General features: G+C 38.6%; 1 protein-coding gene across 5 annotated transcripts in view; it reads right to left on the bottom strand.

Moving 5' to 3' along the window:
- CWC27 (CWC27 spliceosome associated cyclophilin) overlaps nt 1-17,688 on the bottom strand; it is a 214,987-nt gene that overhangs the window by 99,545 nt on the left and 97,754 nt on the right. The window lies entirely within an intron of this gene.

Genomic DNA, 17,688 nt, shown 5'->3' with positions numbered 1-17,688 from the left:
GCAAGAGACAACCAGAACAGGGACCCTACATTTATACTTTGATTCATTAATTTAACATTGTATCATCCATAATACTTAACTACAAGAACCACACTTAAAGGAAATAAAAACCAGAGGGATCTCAAAACAAACATAACATTGTCTTGTGAAATGCAATTTACTGAAGTGATAATTCTTCCAATCTAAGATTTCGTAAATGGAGTTGATGAATCTGCAGAAATATGATCCAATACCAGATTAAGTATTTTTTAAAAATATATTTTGAGTGTTATGAACTTCACAAAACAATGAACATCTGAAAAAGGCAGAATGGAAAAAACCAAAAGGGTGAGACAGACCTTATATTAACACTGAGTGATGAGCCTGTTTTGTTAGTTTATATGATGTTTTAAACGTTTTCTGCTGAACTTCCATATTATGATCAGAATGATACTTGTTTTCTTTCAATTACTTTTTCATGGGGGATTGGTTCTTTGGTTCTTCAATTATTAATAAAATTATGTAGATGAATTATTGACTGTCCAAAGTTATCCCCCAAAAGTGTTTGTTCAATTCTTGCAAAAGACAATCCTACTGTATGAAGGGATAATTCATTGAGTTCCAAAATGAAGTCTGGTTAGTGATAGAAAAAGCGTGAAAGCCCTGACTACTGGTCACTATATTTCAAGCTTTTTTGGTATTCTAATTTATATATTCTCTGTTTTGCTTTTTAAGTTGTAACTGATTTAGTGCTCATAAAAGTGACTGAATAGCAACACTGGCTAGAACCGTGCATAATGCAGGAATGTGCTGTGCAAGCTTTCCCCCACAGTTCTGTCAGTGCACTTTAATTCTGATCTGTAATACCCTTGTTATTCCTTTCCTGGGCCTCTTGAGTCAAAACTCGGAATTATGTGCTGATTAATTCTTTTGATTTTTATTTTTAATCATGTGTGAATGAGATGCTTCTGAAAAGTAGCAGAATAACTAGAATATGAAATCCCTAATTTATTTACAGAAAAGGTATAGCATGGTCAGGAATAGTGCAAACTCTGCCTTATTGTCTGAAGGGACCACTTAGGCTTAGAAGACAGTCTCGACTCTATGCTTATTCTGTCCTTCACATCTGTAAGATACTTCTGTTGTTTCACTTTGATAACATGTGCCGGAACTCTTCAGGGTAGCTGCAGGTTAATTCTTGCTGACTCACTTAGGCTTTTAATGTTTACTCTGAATATAAAGGAGATTGACATATCCTCTAGAGAGAAAGCTTAGATCTGGGATGCATAGACCAAGGAAGGACCCCTAAGTCAGCTAAAACTGGGCCATCTTTAATAATGCCAGCAACCACTTCCTCCCCGAGGGCAGCTTCACCCGATTTGCCGACTGGAGGTTTATCAACATAGGCTGGCTCCGTTGCGTCCCACTGAACAGAACCGTCCGCCACAGGAATTGGGACAAGCGAAGTGTGGCTACACCAACAAGATGCTACCCCACATCCTGTGTAGCTGCAAGCCCCGTTCGAGAGCTTGGTAGATGCGACACAATGCCATCCAAGATCACCTGGACAGAGCTATCCCGCCACCTGTGGGGAAGGTTGCCATAAATTCCGCCATCCCCAGAACCAAAAGCCAACTGCAGCTGGATATCACCAATAAGAAATGGAAGATGATCATCATGATGGACGTCACAGTGCCCTTTGAGAACAGGACCCCAGCCTTCTATGATGCCCACGCTCAAAAAGTAGAGAAATATGCCCCTCTGGCTGAAACCTTGAGAGCTAAGAGTTACCGGGTCCAGACACAGGCAGTGATCGTCGGAGCCTTAGGTGCATGGGACCCTAGTAACGAGCAAGTGCTGATAGAACGTGGAATCAGCCGACGCTATACTCAGCTGATACATCAACATATTGTGTCAGATGCAATTGGGTGGTCAACAGACAGCTACCTAGAACACATTTCCAGACACTGGCAATACCAGGAGGGATGAGCTGGAGTGCCGAAGTGCAGTCAGGAAAATAACAAATACTTTCCCTCATGGATTGTATTTTCTAAATAGACAACCAACTCCATTCTCAATTACTGAGAGTGACAATCTCCACTCATTGATATATTTTGCTTTCCACAACCAAATCCCTGTATATTTTTTTATGAGTGATGTACCTTGTGAATGAGCAGTATCGATGATGCTCATGCATATAGGAGAGAACCTCCCCAAAGGAGGAGGAACGCATTGACATTGGAGCCCAGGCTGTGATCCTGGAAGGAGCAGAACTGCTGTCACTTCCTGTTGCATCATGGGGCGATGAGGTCTAGCAACGGAAACCCCCACCTCTGGAAGACTGAAAATGCGATGTCTGGGCAAAGGGACCACTTGTGGCTGTGGAACGACCTGCTGAGGTGGTCCGCCAGCTCATTCTGTACCCTGGGGAGGTATGATGCCTGCAGGTGAATTGAATGTTTTACACAGGAGTCCCACAGCATAATCGCTTCCTGACACGGGAAGAGGAGAGTGCACTCCCTTGTTTGTTGATATAGAACACTGGTGTCAGATTTTCTGTCATGACTGATATACATTGTATGGTTAGTTAAGGACAATGTCTGACATGCTAGGTGCACCGCTATTAGCTCTCTGACATTGATGTGGCGAACCACATCTGCTTGCAACCAGAGGCCTTGGGTTCTGTGGCCTCTCAGATGAGCTCCTCATCACCAATGACAGAGATGGCTGTAAGGCAGAAAAGGGGCCCGAGCACACCTCCTGAGTGTCAATCCACCACCAGAGGGAGACAAGGGCTGGGTGAAGCAGGGTCACGATCCTGTCCAAGCTGTCCCAGGCTGGGTGATACACTGACATGCGCCACGTCTGGAGCAGTTGAAGCCTGAGTTTGGTGTGCTGCACCACATAGGTGCAGGCAGCCATGTGTCTGAGCAGTTTCAGGCAGTTTCTCGCTGCAGTGGTGGGGAACTGCATGATGCCTTGGATTATGTCGCTGAGGACCTGAAACCTTACCTATGGCAGGAATGCTCTGGCTTGGGTCGAGTCCAGCATTGCTGTCGAGTCCTGTCCAATCCTCTGGACAGGAGACAGAGTCGATTTCACTTCTTTTGGAAGTAGACCCAGGCTGTCGAAGGTGGCTCTGATAAATGTGACCTGAGCTTCCACTTGGGCCCTGGAGCAGCCTTTGATCAGCCAGTTCTCAAGGTTTGGAAACACCTGTATCTGATGCCGCTGCAAGAACACAGAGACAACGACTGCCATGCACTTGGTGAAGACTCAAGGGGTTTCTGACAGGTCAAATGGGAGGACAGTAAATTGGTACTGGACACCGCTGACCACAAACCTGAGGTACTTCCTGTGGGGCTGAGTGATTGTGATGTGAAAGTACACGTCCTTCAAGATGAGGGAGGCATACATATCTCCTGGATCTTGTGAAGGGATGATGGCAGCTTTAAAAGTGTCTGGGATAGAGAGGGATTCCAACTTCTCCACCTGTCACTGTCTGTCCAGAGAGTTGCTGGGCGCCGGGCTCAACGGTCCCCCTCCGGGGAACTGAAGTCAGTGGCACCGATTCCTGGTCTTTGGATGCTGAGTGCTCCTTGAATCAGAGTCTTTCCTCGGCGCCATGTCCTGCACCAAGGCTGGGGCGCTATGCACTGATGCACTCTGCGCTGGATCCTGGCGCACCGTGGCGTGCTGTGGACAGACAGCGGACTCCATCAGAAGCTGTTTCAGAAGAAAATCCCGCTCTTTCTTTGTCCTAAGGTGGAAAGACCTGTAGATTTTGCACCTGTCTGTTTGGTGTTCTTCCCCCAAATGCTTCAGGCATGCATTGTGGGGGTCGCCTGTTGGCATGGGCATACCGCAGGTCCTGCAAGGTTTAAGCCCTTGGCTGTGAGGCATGCCCCGGACCCGAGGGGAGGTAAGGGACAGGGGAGGACCCCGCACCCTAATCTGAACTACTTATATACATAGACATATATATAGACTCAAGAAGAAAGCTAAGGGAAGCACTTGCTAGGCAAGCAAATGCAGTTCCAACAGCCGTCACAGACAGTAAGCACAGTTGCCAACTTTCACACGGTAAATAAGCACTCCAACTTTCACAATAAGCCAAAAATCAAGCTAATCCCGTTTCAAAAGAAGGCCAAAAGAAGCCAATCCCTAAGAACCCTAACACTCTATGTGACTAGACCTGTCCCCCCACAGTGTGCAGTTTGGGACTGTGGTTGGCTCGCTGTGCACCCCTGACTCTCTCCACCCCTTATTGCCCCTGCTTGCCAGAAGCCGATCAAAAAAAGAAAGAAGCAACAAATCTACAACAAGCAACAAGCCAAAAACTAGCCAACAAGCTACTCACAAGCCAATTCAGCCAAAAACAAGCCCAATTCCTACGTTTTTTTCGCTGGTTTGGCACGTCTGATGGTAAGACGGAACTGAAGGGGGGTTGGGTCAGCAGGATCATATATTGAGCGTCATGAAGGCACCATTCCAGGGGGCTCCACAGCCAACCAGACGGGAGCTGCTAAGGGAAAACTTTCCAACAATCATGCATGTGGTGCATGCACATCTGATTAGAATCGACACCATCAAGCACTCGAAGAAGGTTATTTACATGCACAAGGTTAAAGTAATTGCCAAACAGAGATAAAGAGAATTTTTTCCCCAGAGTGTGATGGGGATTCATTTTTCATTGATTATAGGTTTGGATCAGGTAAATATAAGTGTATTATATTATAAATATAAGTGATTATACACAGACATTGCTGAAATTCTGTCCTCTCCACTTTCTTCTTCTGTGTTTGCATCTAATTTGCTTTGGAATGATTGTTCAGTGTTAATAAGCCTTCATCTGAACTTGGATTGGCATCTTCAAAGAAAAATCAGGGGACAACAGGAAATAGGACCTCAATTTGTGGTGAATCAAAATTCTACATTACGTTGCTCAAGATTTCAGGTGTCAGCTCGTGTGTCTTCATGACATTTTAATTACAGTAATTTTCAGTTTGCATTTTGCTGATCTAAATTCCCCGTACCTATTCCTCATTTACCAACATAAAACACATGAATGTAATGTCCTTGGCACAGAATGGTTGCAATATTTCCACTCAGAGAACAGAGTAGATTACTGACAGTAAGTAAGCCTAATGTAGTGCATACAACATTTAGAGCACTTCAGAATAATTTATCTATCTTGTATATACTGAGTTAAAGAACATCATGCCTATGCGGCAGGCCTTGCCACACTGCTTCTTGCAAATTACAGCGAGATATTCCAAAGAATACCTCTTAAATTCATTCATGAACATTAATCTTACCAACAATTATCACAACATTTAAAGAGCTTGCCATTCATTGCTGGTGATATATATTTCTATCCTTCCTAACTGTGCACTGCACCACTTATGTAAGTGGATGTATATATTTTTTTTTATTTTGAGGGGTGCTAAGTGGTTCTCATGACCACTGTAATAATTTTCAGATTGGATATTGAAATTACTATAATTAAACAACTGCTACTTTAGTTGTTCAAAAATCACATTGTATTCCATGAATACAAGAATCTCACTTTATCTTTGAGATTGGCCAAAAGGTACCTTTATTTTAAACTAGTGACACTACTCCCATTCGGTTATTAATATTTAAAGGTGGAAATATATTTTCCCCACAGTACAGTATCTGTAATTTAGTTCTTGTCTCTCTCAGCTTCTGTTTTTTAAAATATTTTTTTTCATAAAAAGTGGTTTGGTTGTAAATCCATCCTTATTTATTTGCTATTTCACCAAACTTTAAGAATCTTTTTGGTATTTTGATCCAGTTGTTCATCCAATGCCGTTTTCTTTTCTAGAAATAAGAGTATGTAGAATCAGTTTCCAACCTGATTTTTTAAAATCTTGCAAGAGTTTAATTTCCATGAGACTAAGATCAAAAGAAAATAAGAAGTTAGTAAATGAACTCTTTTCATTCAGATTATAAAAACAGACTATGGCTGCATAGTGAGCAGTTCTAAAATTTGCCCTGAGGTGATTACATGGTTGCCTCATCATCTGGCATTGATAAAATTTGTAAAATAGGTTTGATGCTGTTCTACAACTCTGGCATTATATACTTCCTGTGTAGATTATTGTTGCAAGAGCAATGTTTAAATCACACTTTGTGCGCACACCATGCGGTGCTTTCATTTCTTCATTGGCAATCATAAGGCCCTGATTATTATCTATAGATTAGTGGGCAGTCACAAAAACACTTTAATTTGAGATACAATTTCCCTCTCTTTTGCACAACTTATAACATATTGTATTTTGAAAAATTACATGATAGAAACAACTCTATGATGTTCGAATTTTTCACATTTCCAGGATATGACTGTTGCAGGACTTAGTCAGGACTATAGCAATGTCATTATCTGTTGACATGACCTTCCAAACTAAAGATCTATTATTACATCATCTTTGTGTAAATTGCATTTTCCCCAGTTTTAAAACACAACATTTGTAGAGCACATGGCTAACTTGAGAAAGGCACCCAAGCAAACATCAAGTTTCTCCTACTTGGCTGTGGCATAGACGGGACTCAGTTTTTCTCTAATCGCATATTTTCCAGAATACTCAATGGCATGAATTCATCAGATGTCAACATTATATCAGAGCACTAGATAAAAGATTCAAGAACACATATAATTATTGATGGGATCATTCTTGGCAGGTGAATCAGAAGCATGCAGAATAACTGTAGTGTAATCCTATCCATTCTAGTTTCACATTATTCATCTTAACATTAATACACAAATAACTACAATTTTGTCCTATGGTAGATGATATAACACTGTAGAAATAAAGCCAGCCTTATTTCTGAATGTTTCAAAACCTGACTGTAAAACTGGCACTTTAGACAAAAGAGACTGTATTCTAGGTGCAACTTCATCAAAACCTCTATGCTGAAATTCCAGCATCCTAATTATACTCTCCTAATCATATATGCCAAAACACAAATGACTGTTTTAACACCACTTGCAAGGATGGTTTGTAGCAGTGTTACTATTTTATTTTAATACCCTCTTATGATAGACCATAAAACTCTGAAGTGGGATAATTAATTCAGTGGTTGTAGCACTGCCTGAGTGATATTGGACATACTGTTTTCTTGGCTGAGGACAACAGGAAAAAAAAATCACACACCTCACCATAGCTAGGATTTATTTATGCTCTGAAGGCACTGGCACATGCTGGGCTGAAATGTAAAGTGCCTCCTGAATTTCCCAGGTGCAGAATAAACAATCCTGTTACTACTCCTCTTAAGGGAGTAGCATATACCTCTTTCCAGAGCCAAGGCCCTATTCCCTATACTTTTTGGCTTGGTTAGTTCTACTAGCCGCACAAGAGCACAGAGCAATCCTTTCTCACCAGAGACTGCAAGGATTGAAGTTGTGGGTTTCCTGTACAGAAGAGAGGCTTCTTGATCACCTATACTGGGGCCAACCACAACCTGGCCCTTAAACCAAAACCTTAAACTTCTTCTGATAACTATGAATAGTTTATTTTGTATACTGAATTGCCATCACTGAACAGTAGAGGTGTCGCAGTAGTAAACTGATGCTTAAAGACAACAGTATTCAATGAGGGTTCCTTGTATCTGAAACTAGACCCTCCACATACATGTGTATCCAACACAGTGTTTTTCATTTCAATTATCTATAAACTTGAACATTTATGACCTGCTTATGCCAAGAGATTTTTTAAAAGTTGATATTTAGCCCCTTCTTTTTTGCAGTATTCCACCCATCTACTGTTAATGTATTACCAGGAATTCATCCAGCATTGGAATATCTTGTCTAAGCATTGTGGCTCTGTGATCACAGGACTGAACAGCTTTTACAGAAGACTTCAACCTGAACCAACTTTTCTTTGTTTTGTTTGTTATTTCCACAGTAACTGTTAACTGCTCCTTTATAAGTCCCACAAAATCAGAAGCTTTCAATCATTAGCCTCCTGTAAAGTGCTAGTAAAATTTAAGAGTAATTTTAAACTGTTATGAGATCAGTGCAAAAAGAGCTTTAGAGTAATATTTTCATATGTGCCTATGTAACTTAGCAGCCTAAGTCTCAATTTAAAAAAATGACACTTAGTTCCTTTTAAAAAAATTATTCTTAATTTCTATTATTTTGTAGGCATGTTTCAGCTAAATATCATAGAGTAGGAATCCAGAATAAGCATTAAGTCCACTATGGATTTGTCTACATGTTCGGGTAATGCCCACTATGGGGCTGCAATTTCTAAAGTGCACTAAGTTGTTGCACATTAATAGGTCCATCGAGATTCTGCTGGTGCACGCTAAATGTTCACTAGTGCACTTTAACATAGGGCTATTTCAAACTATGAACCCGGAAGAGGGCATTACCCCACCACATAAACAAACCCCAATTCTAAGTGATAACTTTTTAAATACTGGCATTAGTATTCACGTAAACAACAGTTTGAAACTCTGTTGCTTTGTTTTTTAAAGGAAACTTACCCTAATTATTTTTATTAGAAAGCAATGACAGTAGCTCCTGACCATGAAGCTCTTGCTTTCTGTGACTCGAATTGGATCTTAATGAGTTGAAAGATATCAGCCATTAAATTGCTTTATTAACAAGTAGCTAACACTGATCCATTGCAGATGTATAATGGTCAGCAACTGACCATTTTGAATTATCTGTTCCATTTTATCACAGAACCAAATAAATGTATGGCTAGATGGGACCTGGAGAAGTCCAGCCTCCTGCACTGAGACAGGACATAAGAACATAATGACCAAGTAAACACAGTGTGCAGAGTTCCTCAATGAGAATTAGAAGTGTAAAAATTACTGCACAGTAATAATAGCCATAGACTGATAAAGATCTGTGGGTGTGCTTAGAAAAGGATTACTATATATTATTTACCTTTTAGAGATCTCTTAACACTGGTTTAATTGGTTTGTGTGTGCGTGCATATTGATCAATACCCGTGTTCCATCTTTATATTACCAAAATACCTTTAAGTCTTCATAACAGTTTGGTGAAGCTTTCTTCACAAGGCAGACTGTTCCATGTTTCTGTTTTTATACTAAATAAGCCTCTTATATTTTTCATCGATGTTTTGTATGATTAATAAAGGGATAATGTCAATTTGAAAATTATTCAACATAAAAAATAAACACCTGTCTCTAACTGACACATAATGGAGGTCTCATGTTGTATTAAAACATCCTTGGATTGTCTAAAAATTATGACAATTTTTTTAACTCAAATGTTGCATTCAACATGGGATATTCTATATTACACTTTATGATGACTGATAAAAAGGACTGGGTCACAGAACTAAAATTTAGTGATGGCTTGGGGGCAACTGATCATGACTTGATAATATTTGTTATGTGCACACACAAAAACAGTCCCAACAAGTAACATATATTCCTAGTACTTTAAAATGGATAATTACATAAAGCTAAACAATTAAGAGTTAAATCAGATGGGAAGAGAATGACATTTGGAAACTTAAGAACATTTCACTAGACACTCAAAAAGGCATAATAATACAATTGAAAAAGAAAGCCATACTGGTTAAAAGAATTTATGTGGCTTAGAGAAGAAGTAAAAGCAGCTATAATAAAATAAAATAAAATATATATAAAACCAACAGAAAACAGGGGAAGTTGAAAGCCATAAATATAAATTAGAATCTAGGAATTGTTAAATTGATAATGGAAGCAAAATGAACACAAGGAGAAACCTATGGTCAGCGGAGTTAAGGACAATAAAAAAGAGGTTTTAAACATATAGTAGGAACAAAAGGAATCAGAACGTTGATACTGACCATTACCAGATGAAAATAGTAGAACTGTCAACAGTAATGCAGGAGTGTTTAATAAATATTTCTGTTTTGTAATGGGGGGGGGGGAATCAGAGACAAGTGATGTAGTCATATCATACGATGATGAAAAATACTTTCCATTCCAATAGTAACTCAGCAGAATATTAAAGAGCAGCTATAAAGATACACATTGTAAAATCAGCAGGTCCAGATAATTTGCATCTATGTTTTAAAAGATCTGATTGAGAAGCTCTCTGGACCATTAATGTTGATTTTCAAAAAGTCCTAGAACAATGAGAAAGTTGTAGGAGTGGAAGAAAGCTAATGTTTTTTAAAAGAGTAAATGGAATGACCTGGATATTTATAGGCTATCAACCAGATACCATCCTGGACAAAATAATGGTACTGCTGATAAAGAACTCAGCTGACAAAAAGTTAAATGAGAGTAATACAATTAATGCCAATCAACATGTCTATGAAAATCAGATCTTGCCAAACTAATACCTTTTTTGATGAGATTCCAAATTTGGTTTACAAAGGTAAATGTGTTGATGTAATATACTTAGACTTCGGTAAAGCATTTGACTTGGTACCACACAACTATTTGATTAAGAAACCAAAGCCATATAAATATCAAGATGGCGCACCTTAAATAGATTAAAAAAAACAGCTGATAGGTCTCAAAATGTAATTGTAAATGGGGAAATCATCGAGTGCGTGTATTTCTAGTAGGATCCCAGAGGGATAAATTCTTAGCCCTAGGGTATTTAATCCTGGGAACACTAGGACTCAGGTGGTGCATTCCCTCAATCCCACCACAAGGCCTTGGGAGACAACTGCAGACTGGATCCAAGCAGAGACTCCAGATGCTGGGTCTCAAACACCCAAAGCATACCTTTGGTCCCATTGACATTCAGAGAACTTTCTACAGTTTTGACTTGACTTTCTTTGCCCTATTTAGATTGGCTGCCCGCTCCAACAAATTCAGACAAACAATAAGACAAAATATTTTTAATAGTGAGAGTAATTAATCATCAGAATAATTAACCCTCTGAGTTATGGTGGATTCTCTATCATAAGAAATTTTTAAATCAAGGTTGGGTGTTGTTCTCATAGATACACTTTAGGTTAAATACCAATCAATACAGGGAAGTATTATGGCCTGTCTTATGCAGGAGCTCCAACCAGATATTCCCAATGGTCTCTTCTGGCATTATAATTATGAATCCTCTTCTACTTTTATGGTTTTATAACAATATTTTCTTATTTTAAAAAATGCTTTCTCTCTCTCTTGCTTCCATTGGTCATTCACACACCAACATCAGTAGAAAATGACTAAGAGGCTATCATGACACCATCACATCACTTATAAGGTGGATAGAAGGCTGGCTAGATCATCGGGCTCACCAGTTAGTAATCAATGGCTCGATGTCTAGTTGGCAGCCAGTATCAAGTGGGGTGCTCCAGGGGGTCTGTGCTGGGGTTGATTTTGTTCAACATGTTCAGTAATAATCTGGATGATGGGATGGATTGCACCCTCAGCAAGTTCACAAAATGACACAGCTGAGGGAGAGGTAGATATGCTGGAGGATAGAGATAGGGTCAAGAATGACCTAGATAAATTGGTGGATTGGGCTAAAAGAAATCTGATGTGGTTCAACAAGGACAAGTGCCGAGTCCTGCACTTACAATGGAAGAATCTCATGCATTTCTACAGGCTGGGGACTGACTGACTAAGCGGCAGTTCTGCAGAAAAGAACTTGCGGATTACAATGGACGAGAAGCTGGATACGACTGTGCCCTTGTTGCCAAGAAGACTAACGGCATATTGGGCTGCATTAGTAGGAGCATTGCCAGCAGATCGAGGGAAGTGATTACTCCCCTCTATTTGGCAATGGTGAGGCCACATCTGGAGTATTGTGTCCAGTTTTGGGCCCCTCAACTACAGAAAGGATGTGGACAAATTGGAGAGAGTCTAGCAGAGGCAATGAAAATGATTAGGGGGCTGAGGCACATGACTTATGAGGAGAGGCCGAGGGAACTGGGCTTATTTAGTCTGCAGAAGAGAAGAGTGAGGGGGGATTTCATAGCAGCTTTCAACTACCTGAAGGGGGGTTCCAAAAGGATGGAGCTAGGCTGTCTCAGTGATGGCAGATGACAGAACAAGGACCAATGGCCTCAAGTTACAGTGGGGGAGGTCTAGGTTGGATATTAGGAAAAATTATTACATTAGGAGGGTGAAGCACCTGGGTTACCTGGAAAGGTGGTGGAATATCCATCTTTAAAAACCCATAAGGCCCGGCTTGACAAAGCCCTGGCTGAAATGATGGTTGCTCCAGTTTTGAGCAGGGGGTTGGACTAGATGATCTCCTGAGGTCTCTTCCAAGCCTAATCTTCTATGATTTTATGCAAAAATGATCAAATGTATTATATACAAAGTGTTGTCCATGACCAAATAAACTGAAAAACAGAAAAAAATATTTCCTCTCTAATCTTACAATTACAATCATCTTAAATATTAAATATAGGTAACAAGAGTAGGTAGAAATTTTCAAACAGAAGTGTTATTTTTCATTGACACTGTCCTTTAAACATATTTTTTGTATCTAACACAAGTTTTTCCTTAAACTATTCCCTTGTGTATGATATTATGGAAACTCTAAAAAAAATTAATAAAATAATGTTATGTCATATTTTAACATTATATTTTTGAATTTCACAGCTGAACTAGGTATACTAATTTAGTCTACATAAGACAAGGCAAAATGACATTGTGATGCAATTGTGACTATCAGCTCTTCAGAGCCAGGACTTCTCGGTCTGTGTTTGTACAACACACTGGAGTCCTGGTCCATGATTAGGACTTATAGATAGTACAATGATGCAAATAATGAATATCATCTTCACATCATGTCAGAGGTAAGAGAGACAAATTAAATTATACCCAATATATAGCTTTTGGGTTCTGCAAGATGAACTTGAAAAATGCAGGCTAGATCCATGAAATTCAGTATTGGTGTCAACTTTTCCTGAGAAACAGATAAGACCTAGAAATAACTGACAGGCATGAGAATATTCTAAATAAAAAGATAGTGTTTAAAAATGTAGAAACTGAATGATATAACAAAGTGGGATTCAGAATGACACATTTGTAGGAGATAACCGAAGTACAATGTATGGGGGGGGGGGAGAATAAAAATCAACAGATACTTTTTCTATAAAGTCATAATTTTGAAGGCTATCAGGCAACACCCTTAATGGGTACTTATGGAATGTACACTTCTTGGAATGAGGAGCAAGTTTTCACATTTGGCATGTAGATCTGAGTTTAGTTTTTTGGGTTCAATAATTTATTTTATCTGGATTATAGTACTTTTTGTTTTTGGCACTGTAAAACTGAGAATGAAAGTTATGGGTCTGGAAATATGTGCTGCTTCTTCCTGCCAAGCTAGGAGTTTGCTGTGGAGGTCAGACATACGTCTGTCCTTCTCCTGCAGATGCTACAGTATATCTGCATCTGAAATAAGACAACAACGTGAAAGTGGTGGAAGATACGGATTTAGAGGACCCATGCACAGGAGTTTTATCAGCTACACAGCTCTACACAATTCCCGGGGTTTGTGTGTACATGTGCAATAGTTTGATGCTGCCTCTTGAGTTTTACAGCATTAGATGATAATATGTAATTGCAATTTGTACAGTAACTTTTTATTATTGTGTTAAAGGGGTTTTATGGTTAATTGCCAATATTGCAATTTCAATAATGCAGTTCATGCAACTGGCAGGCTTATGGCAGAGGATGCTGGCAGCCACCAAGTTTTACCCAAACTCAAGTTTACAGAATGGGAAAGTATCTCAAGGTTATTTAATTTTTCCATTTAAATAGTCAACTAATACTTTCTCCATTTGCGATTTTATGTTAGAAACATTTATATCTAAATTGCATAATATAGAAAATTATATATTTATGTATATTTTGTGTACTTTACCAAGAAATTTTTGTGGCGTTGAATTTAGATTAAAGATTTCTTTAGTCCATTCAATGAAAGATGTATCTTTGCTTCTAAGTTAATGAAGAAAGCTCTGAGCAAAGAAACTGGTAGTTTGCAGCTATTTGGAGCATGATTTCACTTTCCCCCATGTGGTGAATTGGTTCACCATGTCACTGAAAGATACCAACAACTAGCATGCAGCAACACCGAACTTTAGAAAGGGAGATTTTAACAAAATGAGGAAACTGGTAAAACAGACCCTAATGTCAAAAATAAAGGAAGAAAAAGTCTCAGAAGGCATTCAGAGTTCTCAACAAAAAGGGAACCAGGAGAGCAGGAAGTAAACTTGTAGAACTAAATGGCAATTTGAAGATGTCATTCAAAACAAATAGAAAACCTTCAAAATGAGGAAATCTAACCTTAGTGAAAGCTATAAAAGGGAGCATAAATTACAAGAGGCAATTTGTAAGAAGGAGTATAGGAGGGATAAGATGAATTTCATAGAGCAAATAGATTTTAAACCAACATAAAAAAAATTATTTTTAGTATAAAGAACCAGGAAATCTGCAGAAGAGTCACTTTTTGCTGAGTCCCAAAGGTTAAAGGGAGCAATTAAGGAAGACGAAGACATGGCTGAGAAATTAAATGTTTTCTTCGCATCAGTCTTTACCACAGAGGATGTTGGGGAAGATACCTGCTTGGGACCTGCTCTTTTCTGGTAATAGAGATGAGGTAGTATCAGAGACTGAGGTGTCAGAAAAAAAGAGTGCTAGAATAAATTTAAAAGCAATAGATCATCAGGCCCAGAATTGCTCTGAAGGAGCTTTAGAGAAGGTAATATTAATGATGGGGGAAACCCCACTCTCCGCCTGGAAGATACTTGTTCACACTACATATATTAAGGCTGTGGAAATCACTGCAAGATTTAGAGAGAGACAGGAAGATGAAGAGAGACGACAAAGACATCCAATTATAACAGGTAATGCACAAACGAATTTTGGAAGGATTATAAAACTTGCTGATTCAGGAATGAGAATAATCTCTAACTAATAGTGGTTAGGACAAAACATTAATTCAGAGGGGGTGGGGGAAGAGAGTTGCACATTCATCTGAAGCATCTCGTTCTGGCCACTATCAGAGACAGGATACTGGACTACATGGAGGATGGATGTGAGCTAATATGGTAATGTCGATTTCCCTATCTGTATTCTTTGCTCATTGGGTGCAGCTCATTTTTGTTCCAGAATACTGCACTTTCAGATTAAAGTGCAACAGGAATGGAGCATTTTAGCAGCAATGTGACAGAGTGACGTCTCCTCCCCACCCTAAATAATGAACATGGTTAATTCAAGTGTGGCTTCACTTTATTTTAAATGGACTGAGATTCAGGGTGAGTAAATAGCCAATCTTGCTCTCTTTGTAAAATATTTTATTTTTATGTTATTGTTTTATTTTTTGAGGGCTTAGACTTACCACCTATTTTTTCTCCTTTTTGTAAGCCAGAGACACCCACCCCGTAACCCAAGTTGACTCTTACATCATCAAGAGAGGGCAGCTGTAGATGCTTGAAGAAGCTGTTAGTGTAAGACTCACTCTGACCCTTCTTTTTATGAAAAGTATCATCAGTGATTAGAACCACACCTTAATTACTATGGTACTAAAACGTTGGAAGCAGAATCACATTCATCAAAGATAAAAAAATAAACAAAATTAGATTAAAGTAGGAAATAAATTATATATACTCTATTAATACCTAGATACTCTAGTCAGTGGATACATTGTAAATACCTAAATAGTAGATCAAACTAACTGAGAGCACAATCTATGCTTTTTACATATCACTGTTTCTTGGGATTTGGATGGAGCACTTACTGTTAACTTATGTCTGCTGTTTCCCAACATCTGATAAGAATTTATAACACATGGAAATGATTGTAAAGTGAACAGCACTCCCTTCATGTTCTCTATTCTGCTGATTTAATCACAAACATACTGAATCTGATAGTAATGAAACAATAGCCTCGCTGTTGATGAGATCACCAAATGGCTTCCATAAAAACTTATCAAACACTGTAAAATGTGGTCCCTACAAATGTATAATCTTTTTCAGACCTGCAGTATCACCTATCTCTACAAAACAGTAAAACCTCTATCCTAGAAAAGATCATACCTAAAAAGTATAGTTCAACTTGAGCCAGATTATAATCATGTTGGGAAAAACTCAGAATTTGCAAACAGAAAGACAGGCCAAAGATTTCTCTAAGTTAGTAGGTCAAGAAATTTCCAGACTTTAGCAATAATGTATAATCTTTATTATGAAATGGACACATTACTCCCAAAGAGTATAACCTTTATTCACCACACAATTACGTATTCTGTAAATGCCACAGACAAACTACTTTCAAAGGCCCTGATACGGCACACACTTAAGCATATGTTTAAACATGGAGTTGTCCCATTAACTTCAATATAACTACTCACATGCTCAAAGTTAAGCATGTGCCTAAGTGTTTGTAGGATCAGTGCAAAAATAAATTAGAACCATAAAACATTACATCTGATCTATTTATTCTATCACTCCAACTGTAATGCCAGATTCTCTTAGTACTGTGAGTCTAATTACACAGACCTTTGAGAGAGAGAGAGAGAATAATTTTTTAAAACCTCAACATCACATACAATTGCTTTCCTTTACATACAACATCATCAGCCTGATATCACAGACTTTCCAAATTTAGAAGCAATTGTTGTGTCTCATTCAAATTTAATGGAAATCTCTTCCTAATGTTACAAATTGCAGTTTTTAGCCCTGAAGGGCCACAAGATGTTGAATCTGAAAAAGCCATTGGTCCAGTACTGGATATTGCTCAAGCTGCCCCTCACACAAAGTGTAAGCTTTTTTTCCAAGTTTTAGGAGCAACAACGAAAAATTACAGCTGTTTAATGCTGCTCAAAGGTGTGGAATATTAGAAACAGTCTCAGGAGAAATAGACTAACTGGCAGAATGCAGCTGAGGTGATCAGAAGTGCACAATGCACATAATCTATCGTGTCCATCCAGATGGAGAAATACAGGTACATATATGATGCCTCATTAATTTCTTCACAATATGTATACTACATATGTGGTGGTGATAATCATGTTAGTAGAGTCATTTAAATAAACTGTATCACACGTTCAGTAATTTATGATACGTCCTTGATGTTTCACCTGTCCTCTGCCCCCAATCACTCTGCTCCAGTACTACTTCTAACTTTTTAAGTCCTTGAGCAGCTTCAAACCACAATGTGCTTAGTGAGTTTCCTGTGTCTTGTTCTTTTGTTTGTTCAACTACAGAAATTCAATACAAAACCCATCAATATCAGCATAACGGTAAGACTGTAACTGCAATAAATTCAAATGTTTGCGCCTCGGCAAACATATTTTTGTCATTTTGTCCATATATTTTAAGACAAAAATGGATATCCATACCTCCCAAGAAAAGTCAGATACAGCGACACAGTAGCAACTATAATTTGAATTTCTGGCTCTTCTGCATTTATATTCTGTATTAGATCAAGGTATTTTTATAGCTTTGTTTGTTTGTTTGTTTGTTTTAGCAGGGACACCTGAGTATCTGTGGTGGGTTTTGTAATGCTGACAGCAGTCCAACAAACAGTAATTTGCACGTTAGATTAATTTGCAGTGGAATATGTGATATGATCCACTCCACAGAGCAGACAAGTCTCTCTTTTTGGGAGAGTAACTAATTTTTTAACCTCTGTCTCTAACCCATTCCCTTCTTACTTGACAAAAGAATAGTTCTAAGGAGTGTCTTGCTTTGACCATTCTACTCATCAAGTAAACATGGGTTAGATGTGACGGAGAAGGGGGAAAAAAACTAC

The sequence above is a fragment of the Chelonoidis abingdonii genome, chromosome 6 (genome assembly GCF_003597395.2).
Source record: "Chelonoidis abingdonii isolate Lonesome George chromosome 6, CheloAbing_2.0, whole genome shotgun sequence".
In the NCBI taxonomy this organism is placed as follows: Eukaryota; Metazoa; Chordata; order Testudines; family Testudinidae; genus Chelonoidis; species Chelonoidis abingdonii.
Note: the sequence above shows the minus strand (reverse complement) of the source record. Positions and strands in the feature narration are given on the sequence as shown.